Here is a 16,159-nt window from a genome sequence, read left to right as displayed (position 1 = left end):
GAGCCCTTTCCAGGTTTCCTTCCCAAGTCCTGGAACACCTTTCTTAGCCCTGAGTTAGGCAATTTGACTTCCTCTAGAGGGTTCTACTTGCCTCAGACTCCCCTATCCACACTACATCATCCTTCCTCTCTAGCTCTTTTGGGAACCATGATTTAGTTCCCAAATTCTGCCATGTTAGTATCTTTGCCTTCCTGCCATGGCAGTAACTCTTTCAACTCTTGAGATGATCATCTTTCCCAACTAAAGGAATGCCACCCCCAGGGCCCAAACCTGGGCATACATTCCTAGACCGCAGTCTTCACTAACTACAACAGCCTTGCTGACACCGTTAGTCACCTGAATTGAAGCCCTTTTGCAATGTGCTTGCATAGTGGCGTTAGGCAAGTTCCCCCAAGACACACGGACTCTAAAAAACTATCTTCTACACCTGATTGATTACCCCTGGCCCATGGCCCTAGGCTTAGACATATCTTGTTTTCCTGGGTAACTTACTTCAGCCCAGTATGAGTAACAATACATATACAAAAAATCAGCCGGACGTGGTGGCGGGTGCCTGTAGTCCCAGCTACTCGGGAGACTGAGGCAGAAGAATGGCGTGAACCCGGGAGGCGGAGCTTGCAGTGAGCCGAGATCACACTACTGCACTCCAGCCTGGGTGACAGAGTGAGACTCTGTCTCAAAAAAAAAAAAAAAATTACATAAACACATGGATTTATTTTTCTAGTTTGAGAACAAGAATGAACACTAGGTTTGGATTGCATATAATGGTAAACATGAGGCTGAGTTAGGACCCAGAGAGAAAGAGCTTCCTCACTGGGCTTTGTAGGAGGTACTCTTAAGAAAAGCACACATAGAATTTACCTGATTTCAAAATTTACTTTTTTTTTTTTTTTTGTGAGGCGGAGTCTCACTCTGTCACCCAGGCTGGAGTGCAGTGGTGTGATCTCGGCTCACTGCAAGCTCCACCTCCCGGGTTCGCTCATGCCATTCTCCTGCCTCAGCCTCCCAAGTAGGCGGGACTACAGGCGCCCACCACCACGCCCGGCTAATTTTGTTTTTGTATTTTTAGTAGAGACGGACTTTCACTGTGTCAGCCAGGATGGTCTCAATATCCTGACCTCGTGATCCGTCCGCCTCGGCCTCCCAAAGTGCTGGGATTACAGGTTTGAGCCACCGCGCCCATCCTCAAAGTTTACTTTAAAAAAAAAAAAGGGGGGGGGGGCCGGGCGCGGTGGCTCACGCCTGTAATCCCAGCACTTTGGGAGGCCGAGGCGGGCGGATCACGAGGTCACGAGATCGAGACCATCCTGGTTAACACGGTGAAACCCCATCTCTACTAAAAATACAAAAAATTAGTCGGGCATGGTAGCGGGCGCCTGTAGTCCCAGCTACTTGGGAGGCTGAGGCAGGAGAAGGGCGTGAACCTGGGAGGCGGAGCTTGCAGTGAGCCGAGATCGCGCCACTGCACTCTAGCCTGGGCGAGAGCGAGACTCCGTCTCAAAATAAATAAATAAAATAAAATAAAATAAAATAAAAATTTTAAAAAGTCTCTGATGTTTTCTTTTTCTTTTTTTTTTTTTCCTTTGTGAGACGGAGTCTTGCTCTGTTGCCGAGGCTGGAGTGCAATGGCGTGATCTCTGCTCACTGCAACCTCCTCCTCCCGAGTTCAAGTAATTCTTCTGCCTCAGCCTCCCGAGTAGCTGGGACTACAGACATGCGCCACCACGCCCGGCTAATTTTTTGTATTTTTAGCAGAGACGGGGTTTCGCCATGTTGGCCGGGATGGCCTTGAATTCCTGGCCTCAAGTGATCAGCCCGCCTCGGCCTCCTAAAGTGCTGGGATTACAGGCATGAGTCACCACGCCCGGCCCTCTGGTGTTTTCTTAAATATGTCTATACATTATAAAGCAAACTGGATGCCCATAGCCATGATTCAGCCTGAAGACTGACTTACATTTTTTTTCTGAGATGGTGTTTCGCTCTTGTTGCCCAGGCTGGAGTGCAATGGCGCGATGGCAGCTCACCGCAACCTCCGCCTCCTGGGTTCAAGCCATTCTCCTGCCTCAGCCTCCCGAGTAGCTGGGATTACAGGCATGCGCCACCATGCTCGGCTAATTTTGTATTTTTTACTAGAGACGGGGTTTCTCCATGTTGGTCCGGCTGGAATTGAACTCCCGATCTCAGGTGATCCTCCCACCTTGGCCTCCCAAAGTGCTGGGATTACAGGCGTTGGTTGAGCCACCGCTCCCAGCCTGACCTACATTTTTGTTGTGTTTTTATTTTTTATTGAACATGTATACACGAATGAATACAAATCATAATTGTACAACTTGATAAGGCTAGTCAACACCCATGAAACCAGCTTCTAGATCAGAAGAAATAAATTACCAGCACCGCACCTACCACGATAACCACTACCTACCTCTTTAAAACTATAGCTTGCTTTTGCCTCTTTTTGAGCTCTTTGTGACTGGCTTTCTTCACTCAACATTATTGTTGAGATTAATCCATACAGTTGTTTGAAGTTGTAGTTGGTTCTTTCTCATTGCTACATAGAACATGTGACTTTGGCCGGGCGCGGTGGCTCACGCCTGTAATCCCAGCACTTTGGGAGGCCAAGACAGGCGGATCACGAGGTCAGGAGATCGAGACCATACTGGCTAACACGGTGAAACCCCGTCTCTACTAAAAATACCAAAAATTAGCTGGGCGTGGTGGCGGGCGCCTGTAGTCCTAGCTACTCAGGAGGCTGAGGCAGGAGAATGGAGTGAACCCGGGAGGCGGAGCTTGCAGTGAGCCAAGATCGCGCCACTGCACTCCAGCCTGGGCGACAGAGCGAGACTCCGTCTCAAAAAAAAAAAAAAAAGAACATGTGACTTTGCCACAAATGATCCTTCCTACTAATGGTGGGTAGTTTCCAGTTCGGACTACTATAATAATGCCTCTATGAACGTTCCTGGGGCCGGGTGTGGTGGCTCATGCTTGTAATCCCAGCACTTTGAGAGGCCCAGTTGGTACCATTGCTTGAGGCCAGAAGTTCGAGACCAGCCTGGGCAACATGGTGAACCCCATCTCTACAAAAAAATACAAAAATTAGCTGGATGCGGTGATGGCATGCCTGTATTCCCAGCTACTCAGAAGGCTGAGATGGGAGGATCACTTGAGCCTGGGAGGTCTAGGCTGCAGTAAGCCATGATTGCACCACCACACTCCAGTCTGGGTGACAGAGTGAGACCCTATCTCAAAAACAAAACAAAACAGCTGGGCGCGGTGGCTCACGCCTGTACTTCTAGCACTTTGGGAGGCCGAGGTGGGCAGATCATGAGGTCAGGAGTTCAAGACCAGCTTGACCAACATGGTGAAACCCTCTCTACTAAAAATACCAAAATTAGCCAGGCGTGGTGGTGTGCACCTGTAATCCCAGCTACTCAGGAGGCTGAGGCAAGAGAATCACTTGAAACTGGGAGGTGGAGTTTGTAGTAAGCCGAGATCGTGCCATTGCACTGCACTCCAGCCTGGGCGACAGAGCAAGACTCCATTTCAAAAAAATAATAATAATAAAATAAAAAAAAACAAAAAATAAACTACCATCAGAAGGCTTGACAACAGTGGGTTCACATTTCCTTACAGTAACACTTAACTGGAATGACACATGTCTTAGGACATGACATCTTCACAGACCCTGCCACTTCTATTACAAATGCAGACATGCAGACATATTTATTTTGGTAGCTCTTTTTTTTCTTAAATTCAATAATCTCTTAGGACACGCTTCCCCCAGAAAACTGCAAAGCTTATTTATTTATTTATTTATTTTAAGACAGAGTCTCACTCTATCACCCAGGCTGGAGTACAGTGGCGTGATCTCAGCTCACTGCAACCTCTGAGTAGCTGGGATTACAGGCATGTGCCACCATGCCCAAGTAATTTTTTTTTTGTATTTTTAGTAGAGACAGGGTTTCACCATGTTAGTGAGGCTGGTCTCGGACTCTTGACCTCAAGTAATACACCTGCCTCAGCCTCCCTAAGTGCTGGGATTACAGGCATGAGCCACTGCACCTGGCCTTTGCTTTTTTTTCTTAAATTCAATAATCTCTTAGGACACGCTTCCCCTAGAAAACTGCAAAGCTTATTTCTTTTTTTTTTTTTTTTTCCTTGAGACAGAGTCTTGCTCTATCGCCGGCTGGAGTGCAGTGGCGCGATCTCAGCTCACTGCAACCTCTGCCTCCCGGGTTCAAATGATTCTCCTGCCTCAGCCTCCCGAGTAGCTGGGATTACAGGCGCGCCACCCTGCCTGGCTAATTTTTTGTATTTTCAGTAGAGATGGGGGTTTCACCATGCTGATCAGGCTGGTCTTGAACTCCTGACCTCGTGATCAAGGCCTCCCAAAGTGCTGGGATAACAGGCGTGAGCCACCACGCCCAACCTCTTTTTTTTTTGGGACTGAGTTTTGCTCTTGTTGCCCAAGCTGGAGTGCAATGGCTCGATCTCCACTGCAATGTCCATCTCCCGGGATTCGAGCAATTCTCCTGCCTTAGCCTTCCGAGTAGCTGGGATTACAGGCGCCCACCACCACGCCTGGCAAATTTTCCGTACTTTTTTTTTTTAGTAGAGATGGGGTTTCACCATGATGGCCAGGCTAGTCTCAAACCCTGGACCTCAGGTGATCCACCCGCCTTGGCCTCTCAAAGTGCTGGGATTACAGGCGTGAGCCCCTGCACCTGGCCTGCAAAGCTTATTTCTTCATTTTCTTCAAGTCTCTGTTCATATGTTACTTTATCAGAGAGGACTTCCTTAATACCCGCCCTATAAAAAATGGTAACCTCCCCCTGCACTATGGTTCTTGTTTTCCTTTATTCTCTTTACTTTGCTTTATTTTTCTCTGTTTTACTTATGTGATGTATGTTTATTTTCTCCCTCCAACTACAATGGAAGCTCTGTGAGATCAGGGACCTTTCTTTTTCTTTTTCTTTTTCTTTTTTTTTTTTGGAGACAATCTTACTCTGTCGCCCAGGCAGGAATGCAGTGGCACAATGGTGGCTCATTCAGCCTTCACCTCCCTATGCTCAGGTGATCCTCCCATCTCAGCAGGCTGAGCCTCCTAAGTAGCTGGGACTATAGGCACTAATTTTTTTTTTTTTTTTTTGTATTTTTAGTAGAGACAGAATTTCACCATGTTGGCCAAGCTAGTCTCGAACTCCTGATCTCAGGTGATCCACCTGCCTTGGCCTCCCAAAGTGCTGTAATTATAGGCGTGAGCTACCGCACCTGGCCAAGACTCTTTAATAAATGTGATTGGTATACAACACTTCAAATGTATGTATGGTTTACAGTAGTAAACTATGTTAGTTTCCTCATTGTAAAATGGGTTAAGTAATGCTATCACAAAGGATTATTGTGACTCTTTTTTTTTTTTTTTTTGAGGCAGAGTCTCACTCTGTTGCCCCGGCTGGAGTGCAGTAGCGCAGTCTCGGCTCATTGAAACCTCTGCCTCCTGGGTTCAAGCGATTCTCCTGCCTCTGCCTTCTGAGTAGCTGGGATTACAGGCGCGTGCCTATCGTTGGCCAATTTTTTGTATTTTTAGTAGAGATGGGGTTTTGTCATGTTGATCAGGCTGGTCTCAAACTCCTGGTCTCTAGGGATCCACCCACCTTGGCCTCCCAAAGTGCTAGGATTACAGGTGTGAGACACTGAGCCTGGCTAAACAGTCTTCAAAAGTACTAGAGAAGCTTAAGCCGGGCGTGGTGGCTCACACCTATAATCCCAGCACTTTGGGAGGCCAAGGCAGGTGGATCACGAGGTCACGAGTTCAAGACCAGCCTGACCAACATAGTGAAACCCCCCCTCTACTAAAAATACAAAAATTAGCTGGGCGTGGTGGTGGGCGCCTGTAATCCCAGCTACTCAGGAGGCTGAGGCAGGAGAATTGCTCGAACCCAAGAGGTGGAGGTTGCAGTGAGCCGAGATCGCGCCACTGCACTCCAGCCTGGGCGACAGAGTGAGACTCTGTCTCAAAAAAAAAAAAAAAGTACTAGAGAAGCTTAATACCTAAAACGAACCCTTCAATGAATCATTGTACAATCATGATATTTTATTTGGAACATATTTAGTCTTACTATTATTTTTTTTATTGTAGGGATGGGGTCTCAATATGTTGCCCAGGCTGGTCTCAAATTCCTGGGCTTAAGCCATCCTCTCATCTTGGCCTCCCAAAGTGGTGGGATTACAGGTGTGAGCCACCACACCTGGCCCATGTAACTATTTTTTCTTTGCACAGATTTAAATTTCTTTTTTTTTTTTGAGGCAGAGTCTCACTCTGTCACCAGGTTGGAGTGCGTGATCTCAGCTCACTGCAAACTCCGCCTTCTGTGTTCAAGTGATTCTCCTGCCTCAGTCTCCTGAGTAGCTGGGACTACAGGTGTGCACCACCATGCCCAGCTAATTTTTGTATTTTTAGTAGAGACGGGGTTTCACCATGTTGGCTAGGATAGTCTTGATCTCTTGATCTCATGATCTGCCCAGCTTGGCCTCCCAAAGTGATGGGATTACAGGCATTAGCCACTGCGCCCAGCTAAATTTCCTTTTTTTAGAGCCAGGGTCTCTTTGTTGCCCAGGCTAGAGTGCATAGCTCTCTGCAGTCTTGAACTCTTGGGCTCAAGTCATCCTCCCACCACAGCCTCCTACGTGTTGAGACTACAGATATATGCCACCACACCCAGCTAAAATTGGACCAGCCTTCCAGAGGCTCCTTGACTTCATTTCCCCTTGGCACTATCTCCAGAAATCTTGTGTTCCATTTTTCTCTCAAGCCTATTGTCTTAGATTGAGATGGTATGCTGTTTCCTAGCACAGTGATACTCAGACTTATAGATCTCATGTATCAATAAAACAAAACACGTCTTGGAGACCAACACGAGCTTCCCAACATTATATTTTGTGAAATAAGGATTTTCTTTTAATTGCCAAATCTCATTGCCATTTTCTTTTTCCTTTTTTTTTTCTTTTTTCTTTTTTTTTTTTTTTTGAGACAGGGTCTCACTCTGATTTGCCCAGGCTGGAGTACAGTGGCACGATTTTGGCTCACTGCAGCCTCGACCTCCTGGGCTCAGGTGATTCTCCAACCTCAGCCTCCCAAGTAGCTGGGACCACAGGCGTGTGCCACCATACTGGCTAATTTTGTTTGTATTTATTGTAGAGATGGGCTTTCGCCCTGTTGCCCAGGCTGATCTTGAATTCCTGAGCTCAAGGAATCCACTTGCCTTGGCCTGCCAAAGTGTTAGGATTACAGATGTGAGCCACCGTGCCCGGCCCATCATGTGATTCTCTTTTTCTTCTTTTTTATTTTGTATCTCATTTCATCTTGCAACATTGCCATCATTTGAAAAGAAAGGATATGTTGACATCAAAGAGGTAAGAAATAAATAATCTCAGGATAAAGAAAAGTTCTCTCAATTGAATAAAATTTAGCTTTATGAAAAACTCATTACATGCTGGGTCTGGTGGCTCTGGCCTGTAATCTCAGCCCTTTGAGAGGCCGAGGCGGATGGGTCACTTGAGGTAAGGAGTTCGAGACCAGCCCGGCCATCATAGTGAAACCCTGTGTCTACTAAAAATACAAAAATTAGCTGAGCATGATGGCATGTACCTGTAATCCCAGCTACTTGGGTGACTGAGGCAGAGAATCGCTTGAAGCTGGGAGGCGGATGTTGCAGTGAGCCAAGATTGTGCCACAGCACTCTAGCCTGGTGACAGAGTGAGACTCTGTCTCAAAAAAAAAAAAAAAAAAAAAAAACTCATTACATTGTCATTACCTTTCTCACTTCTTGGAGGACAGGTGAAAATTTCTGCTTTCTCTTCTAGAGTTCCAGTCAAATTTTTTTTTTCCAGTTGAATCTTCAAGGGTCTTTTAATGGTGGTTCTTTCTTGGTTCACGTTCTTTTCTGCCCTATATGTCTCTAAAAGTATCCCTTGAATATGCACAGCCGTGAATTCCTAGCAGCTTAAGGCCACCTGGCCCAGCTACAGGTTCTTTCTTCCTTTAGTCTGGTTTTTACATTGCTCTTTTCATACCTCTATTCAGAGATTTATAAAACATCTGCACATTAAAAAGGCAATTATCAATTTACCTGGTGATTTTGGTTTCCACAGTACTTTTCTTTTAACATCCCACTAAGCTAGTTAAACTGCACATTTAACTGCTTATCACAATTGTTGGCCCCACCAGGTTTTCATCTATAAAATGGAGGTTGATGCCGGGCGTGGTGGCTCACGCCTGTAATCCCCGCACTTTGGGAGGCCAAGGCGGGTGGATCACAAAGTCAGGAGTTCGAGACCAGCGTGGCCAACATGCTGAAACCCTGTCTCTACTAAAAATACAAAAAAAAATTAGCCGGGTGTGGTGGCGCATGCCTGTAGTCTCAGCTACCCAGAAGGCTGAAGCAGGAGAATTGCTTGAACCCAGGAGGCAGAGGTTGCAGTGAGCCAAGATTGTGCCACTGCACTCCAGCCTGGGCAACAGAGCAAGACTCTGTCTCAAAAAAAAAAAAAAAAATGGAGGTTGACATTACTAGAGAGAATTTTGAAAATGAATGAGATAACAGATTAATTCAAACATTTACTTAGCATTGGGTTATACAGATTTATAATAAAAAATGTTCTTTGTCCTTTTTTTTTTTTTTTTTTTTGAGATGGAGTCTCACTCTGCTGCCCAGGCTGGAGTACAGTGGCGTGATCTCGGCTCACTGCAACCTCTGCCTCCTAGGTTCAAGCAATTCTCCTGCCTCAGCCTCCCAAATAGCTGGGATTACAGGCGCCCACCACCATGCCCAGCTAATTTTTGTATTTTTAGTAGAGATGAGGTTTCACCATGTTGGCCAGGCTGGTCTCAAACTCCTGACCTCAGGTGATCTGCCCACCTCAGCCTCCCAAAGTGCTGGGATTACAGGCGTGAGCCACCGCACCTGGCCTCTTTGTCCTTTAAGCAGTTGTAGATTTATTAGAGGGGCAATATGTAAACTAGGTTGTTGTTTGTTTGAGATGGAGTCTTGCTCTGTTGCCCAGGCTGGAGTGCAGTGGCATGGACTCAGCTCACTGCAACCTCTGCCTCCCGGGTTCAAGCGATTCTCCTGCCTCAGTCTCCCGAGTAGCTGGGACTACAGGCACGCACCACCACACCCAGCTAATTACTGTATTTTTAGTAGAGACGGGGTTTCACCGTGTTGGCCAGGCTGGTCTCAAATTCCTGACCTCAAATGATTCGCCTGCCTCAGCCTCCAAAGTGCTGGGATTACAGGCTTGAGCCACCAGGCTGGGCCTAGCAATATGTAAACTAGCTTTTTTTTTCACCTAGTGTCCATGTGGTGGGTGGGCTTGGGGAGAGAGTAGTTAATGAGATTGCTCATGGGCAAAAATTTGGGTGTATGTGTATGTTTCCAGTGAGAAGATTCATTACTTTCATTAGATTCCCAACTGAGTCCAAAATGTCCCCCCACCAATAAAAGGGAAATATTGAAGTAAACGGATGGTTCTAATACACTAAAATAAGTTACCATAAGGAAATATGACCAATATTATGGAGGAACAAAGAATAGCACCTTCTTTCTGCCTGGAGGCAGAAATAATGCTTCACCGATCAGGATCTTGAAGGACAGATAGCAATTGGATAGGGAAGATGGCAAGGCCATTTCAGGCAGAAACAACTGCATGTGCAAAATTACGGGCTCTGGGAAAAAAAATTTTTTTAAAGTTCAGAGTATGGTGGCTCATGCTTGTAATCCCAACACTTTGGCAGGCCAAGGCAGGAGGATTGCTTAAGGCCAGGAGTTTGACACCAGCCTGGGCAACATAGAGACCCTGTCTCTACAAAAAACAAAAAATTGGCCAGGCATAGTGGTTTGTGCTTGTGGTCCCAGCTGCTCAGGAGGCCAAGGCCTCAGGAAGACGAGGTTGAGGCTACAGTGAGCTGAGATCGTGTCACTGCACTCCAGCTTGAGTGACAGAGCAAGATCTTGTCTCAAAAAACACAAAAAATAAAATAACTAAATAATTATATATATCTATTTTTTAAGATGGAGTCTTACTCTGTAGCCCAGACTGGAGTGCAGTGGTGCAATCTTGGCTCACTGCAACCTCTGCCTCCCGGGTCCCAGTTCGAGCAATTCTCCTGCCTCAGCCTCCCGAGTAGCTGGGGTTACGGGCACGTGGTACCATGCCCAGCTAATTTTTGTATTTTTAGTAGAGACAGGGTTTCACCATGTTGGCCAGGCTGGTCTTGAACTCCTGACCTCATGATCCACCCACCTCGGCCTCCCAAAATGCTGGGATTACAAGTGTGAGCCACTGCACCCGGTCAATAATAAATTTTTTAAAAAGTTCAGTGTGACTTCAGTGTGACTGGAGTGACTGGAATTGCCTGGCAATCAATGCTTGAGAAATACACAGGGCTAGAGAGGGACAAGTGTCCTACACTGTGTACACCACAGAAAACCAGCAGAAAATTTTAAGTGTTTTTACACTGTCAGTTGTGTGAGATATATAAACATTTCTCACCAGTGGTCTCTTCTATTCCTGATACATTAATGGAACGACTTGGGCAATGAAGTCTATTGTTCCTGAGAAGAGCTTTGGAAGTCTGGAAAGTTTGTGATTGGAACTCTAGGACCCAGTCCAGCCCATGGCAAAATTCTGAAGCGTATGTAAAATTTTCCCTTTCCCCTTCCTATGTGTTTTCTCTTTCATTCCACCCCCTGCCACAGCCCTCATATATCCAGAAGGATCTCTTTGGTTTCCACCAGAGGCCTAAAGTGGTAGAAATAGAAGGGGTTATTTTTGGAACTCATCTTCCTTATTTCACAGTCTTGGAAATAGACTCTGAGTGAGGAAATGATTTACTCTCCTGGTTTCCCTTCGATCTCTCTGGTTTGGTGCTGGGCCTTACTCTTCTCCCTCTCTTCTGAGGAAATCTCAAGGACTCCTTTGACTTTAGCATCTGTATACCAAAGCCTCTAAGGTTTGGATTCCCAGCCTTGTTTTTCTCTCTGAGCTCTAAACTGTTTAACTGTCTACTGTACATTTCTTTGTTGTTTTTTGAAACAGGGTCTCTCTCTGTTGCCCAGACTGGAGTGCAGTAGGATGACCATAGCTCACTGCAGCCTTGACTTCCCAGGCTCAAGCTATCCTCCCACCTCTGCCTCCCGAGTAGCTGAGACCACAGGTGTGTGCCACCACACCTGGCTAATTTTTTATCATATATATATATATATATATTTTTTTTTTTTTTTTTTTGTAGAGACAGGGTCTTGTTATGTTACCTAGGCTGGTGTTGAACTTCTAGGCTCAAGCGACCCTCCCATCTTGGCCTCCCAAAGTGCTGGGTTTACACGCATGAGCCACCATGCCCAGCCTCTACAGAACATTTTGATCTGATTTTTTTTTTTTTTTTTTGGAGAGGAGTCTCTCTCTGTCGCCCAGGCTGGAGTGCAGTGGCACTATCTCGGCTTACTGCAAGCTCTGACTCCCAGGTTCACGCCATTCTCCTGCCTCAGCCTCCCGAGTAGCTGGGACTACAGGCGTCCGCCATCGCGCCCGGCTAATTTTTTGTATTTTTAGTAGAGACGCGGTTTCACCGTGTTAGCCAGGATGGTCTTGATCTCCTGACCTCGTGATCCACCTGTCTCGGCCTCCAAAAGTGCTGGGATTACAGGCGTGAGTCACCACGCCTGGCTGTGATCTGATGTTTTATGTTTTCCTGAAACCCAACATGTCCAAAGATAAATTTATGACCTCCCTAATCCCCAGCAAATCTCCTCCAGCATTTCCCACATCAGAAAACCCATACCTCCCCTGCCCAAATGCTCATCTCAAACCAGTTATCATCTTTGATACCAACTTCTCCTTTAGGGTCCTCCCTCCCAATCCAATCAACCACCGAGTCCCCATTTTACCTTCTAAAACTTCTCAATTTTGTCTACTTCTTTTATTTATTTATGTACTTTGTTTTGAGACGGAGTCTCGCTCTGTTGTCAGCTGGAGTGCAATGGTGTGATCTCAGCTCACTGGAACCTCCACCTCCCGGGTTCAAGTGATTCTCCTGCCTCAGCCTCCCGAGTAGCTGGGACTACAGGCGCATGCCACCACGCCCAGCTAATTTTTGTATTTTTAGTAGAGATGGGGTTTCACCATGTTAGCCAGGATGGTCTCCATCTCTTGACCTTGTGATCTGCCGGCCTCGGCCTCCCAAAGTGCTGGGATTACAGGCGTGAGCCACCGCGCCTGGCCTATTTACTTATTTTTTCTACAGACGGAAGGTTCCCTATATTGCCCAGGCTGGTCTCAAACTACTGGCTTCAAATGATCCTCCCACCTTGGCCTCCCAGTGTTGGGATTAGGGGTGTGGGCCACTGTACCTGGACACAATTTTGTCCACTTCTCGCTGTCTTCACTGCCACTACATTAGAGCCTGCCACTATTATTATTATTATTTTTTGGCCTGAACTTACTGCAACACTCTTCTAACTCCTAAATTACTCTCTTCTCCTTAAATCTACTTCCCACACTGCAACCAGAGTAAACTTCTTAAAATGTAAACCAGAGCCTGCTCTGCTCCTATTAACCCTTTATTATTATTATTATTTATTAATTTATTATTATTTTTTTGAGACGGAGTCTTGCTCTGTTGCCCAGGCTGGAGTGCAGTGGCACGATCTTGGCTCCGCCGCCCGGGTTCAAGTGATTCTCCTGCCTCAGCCTCCCAAGTAGCTGGGATTACAGGTGCCCGCCACTACACCCGGCTAATTTTTTGTATTTTTAGTAGAGACGGGGTTTTACGGTGTTAGCCAGGATGGTCTCGATCTCCTGACCTTGTGATCCACCCGCCTTGGCCTCCCAAAGTGCTGGGATTACCAGCGTGAGCCAGCGCGCCTGGCCTATTTTTATTTTTTTCTGAGACCGAGTCTCGCTGTGTTCCCCAGGCTGGAGTGCAGTGGTGGGATCTCGGCTCACTGCAACCTCAGCCTCCCAAATTCAAGCAATCCTCCTGCCTCAGCCTCCGGAGTAGCTGAGACTTCAGGCACATGCCACCATACCTGACTTATTTTTCTCCTTTCTGCCCAGTTCCCCAGTATTATCTAGTGCCACCCTCTCTCTCATGGTGCACCATCATGTTGGCCTCCTTCAGTTCCTCACCAGTGCCAAGTTCCTTCCTTGTTCAGGGCCCTTGCACATGTTTTTTTTTTTTTTTTGAGAGAGGAAGTCTCGCTGTTGTCCCCCAGGCTGGAGTGCAATGGCGCGATCTCTGCTGACTGCAACCTCTGCCTCCCGGGTTCAAGCGATTCTCCTGCCTCAGCCTCCCGAGTAGCTGGGATTACAGGTGCCTGCCACCAAGCCCAGCTAATTTTTTTGTATTTTTAGTAGAGACGGGGTTTCACGGTGTTGGCCAGGCTGGTCTCGAACTCCTGACCTCAGGTGATCCGCCCGCTTCGGCCTCCCAAAGTGCTGGGATTACAGGCGTGATCCACCGTGCCTGGCCAGCACATGTTCTTTTGTTTCCCTTCTCTCCTTGCCTGGCCTGTTTCTCCTCATCCTTTATGTTTTAGCTGAAGCTCATCTCCTCAGGGAAACCTTCCCCAGCTCCTCTGAGGAGGTTATACCTGTCTGTACTTCCTCATTGCACTTTCCACAACTGTAATTGAACAACTATTTGAATAGCTATTTGCATAGTCTCAGTTTCCCTGGCTAGTCTGCTTCAAGGAGAAATGAACTTTCTCCCCAGCACACTGCCTGGCCCTCAGTAAATATTTGTTGAAAGAGAGATTGAATGCTTCATTTACCCAGTGGCAGAGCTGAACCTAGAATCTAAACATTTCCAGTACAGTATTATTTTCTTCAAACCATGAAATGACACCACATTTCCAGCTTCCCCTCTCTCTTTCCAGTGATTAAATATTATCAGTCTTCTGGGTTCTGTTTCTTCAGGGGCCTGTTAAAAGCCATCATGGTAAACGAATCCAGGTTTAGAGATTACCCTTTTCCTAAGGATAATTTGCATTTTAACTGGGAACTTCTGGCAAACAGAAAGTCATCCCAAAGGAACTAATAAAAACTCCTGGCACCATTCTTTCTTGGAGGGAAAGAATTTTTACTTAAATCGCTTAATGGGATTATAGGAAATGAACTTACACTGTGCCACACATGCTTTAATGTCAGCTTTTAAAAAAATTTTATTTTATTTTATTTACTTTTTTGAGACAGAGTCTCGCTTTATCACCCAGGCTGGAGTACAATTGCACGATCTGGGCTCACTGCAAGCTCCGCCTCCTGTGTTCAAGTGATTCTCCTGCCTCAGCCTCCCGAGTAGCTGGGATTCCAGGTGCCCACCACCACGCTCAAGCTAATTTTTGTATTTTTAGTACAGACGTGGTTTCACCGTGTTGGTCAGGCTAGTCTTGAATTCCTGACCTCAGGCGATCTGCCCTCCTCGGCCTCCCAAAATACTGGGATTACAGGCGTGAGCCACCGCACCCGGCTTTTTTTTTTTTTTTTTTTAAAGTTTATCTTCACGACAAACCTGTTGGATAGGTATCATTATCCATCATCCCCTTTATCAAATGAGGGAATCTAAGAAAGGTTTTAGTCGTTTACCCAGTATTGCACATCTGGGTGGGGAAACCATTATTTAGACCCTTTGTCTCCCAGCATATGACTTCTCATCTAATGCTGTTTTTACAATGCCATGTTGCCTCCAAGGGTAAGTATAGGCAACTGCTTACAGTTTATACATAAATCTGGGCCATGGAGCTAAGTGGCTGATTATTATTATTTGTTATTTATTTATTTATTTATTTTGAGACGAGTCTTGCTCTGTTGCCCAGGCTGGAGTGTAATGGCGTGATCTCGGCTCACTGCAACCTCTGCCTCCCGGGTTCAAGCGATTCTCCTGCCTCAGCCTCCGATTAGCTGGGACTACAGGTGCATGGCACCATGCCCAGCTAATTTTTGTATTTTTAGTAGAGTCGAGATTTCACCATGTTGGCCAGGATGGTCTCGATCTTCTGACCTCATGATTCGGCCCGCCTTGGCCTCCCAAAGTGCTGGGATTACAAACATGAGCCACCGCGCCCGCCGTAGCCGAGTATCTTTAAAAAGAAGTATTACTAGGTTTATTCTATTCCCTTGATGGAATCTATGCTCCCAGACTTGACATTTTACTGTCTCCATTAAAAGTCCTTCACCTTTGGTGCCTGACCTTATTCATTCCTACCATAAATGTGATTATGGGCAGAGAAAAAAAGTGCTTTGAGCACTTTGACCAAATTATGATGTTAAATCCAAGATGCCATGTTATTTATTTTACCGAGTCCACCCAAGCCTCCTATATCCAGCGTGTGGATAGTACGAGGTTGACAATTAGTGCATTAGTTACCTGTTTACCACGACGTACTTGCAATAACAAAAGCTATTAGATGGGCTTTCCTAGTATCAAATATTCCTGCATGAGTTGGCTTTGCTTCTGATTGAAAATACTTTTGCCCATCCTTTGCATCTCCCCTATATTCTGGTTCCCTAATACAGAGTCTCGTAGGGGTAGAGAGATACCATTATGTTAGTGTCAGATACACCTGGCTATTTAATAGTTTTGTAAACTTGGGCACATTACTTAAGCTTTCTGTTTTTCCAGTCGTAAAAAACCGAAAGACTGATATTGATTTTGAAGTTGTCGAAAAGACTTTAATGTGTTTGAAAATACCTAACAACAAAGCCTGGCCCACAGCTGGTATTTCAATAATGTTAATTTCCTTGCTTCCCTCTTGAGGTCCTTAAGATTCATAGGTTCTCCGGACTCCTTGAAAGTTTTGTGTAGATGCATGAGGTGTATTTTTCTTGGAAATAAAGTCCACAGTTTAACAGATTATCTTGGGGCCAGCGATTTCCCCGAAAATAAATTGTAGATTCTCCTTCCTGCAATGCTAAGGGGTGAATCTCTTTTGCGGGAGACTGGATTCTTTCGGTGTGTGTTTTGCTCTCTGGGTACTTCTTCTCTAGTCGGCTAACAGAGGAGGATGACCAAGCCCCTCGCGGGGGCGGGGGCGGGTCACTCCCGGACAGGGCCTCCATGAAGTTTCCCTGGGGGCTGTGTGACTCCCTAGGGGTCGGGTTACCTCCC

Source organism: Pan troglodytes, chromosome 1, assembly GCF_028858775.2.
Source record: "Pan troglodytes isolate AG18354 chromosome 1, NHGRI_mPanTro3-v2.0_pri, whole genome shotgun sequence".
Lineage (NCBI taxonomy): Eukaryota > Metazoa > Chordata > Mammalia > Primates > Hominidae > Pan > Pan troglodytes.
The sequence above is the reverse complement of the archived record's forward strand: the minus strand, read 5'-3'. Positions refer to the sequence as shown.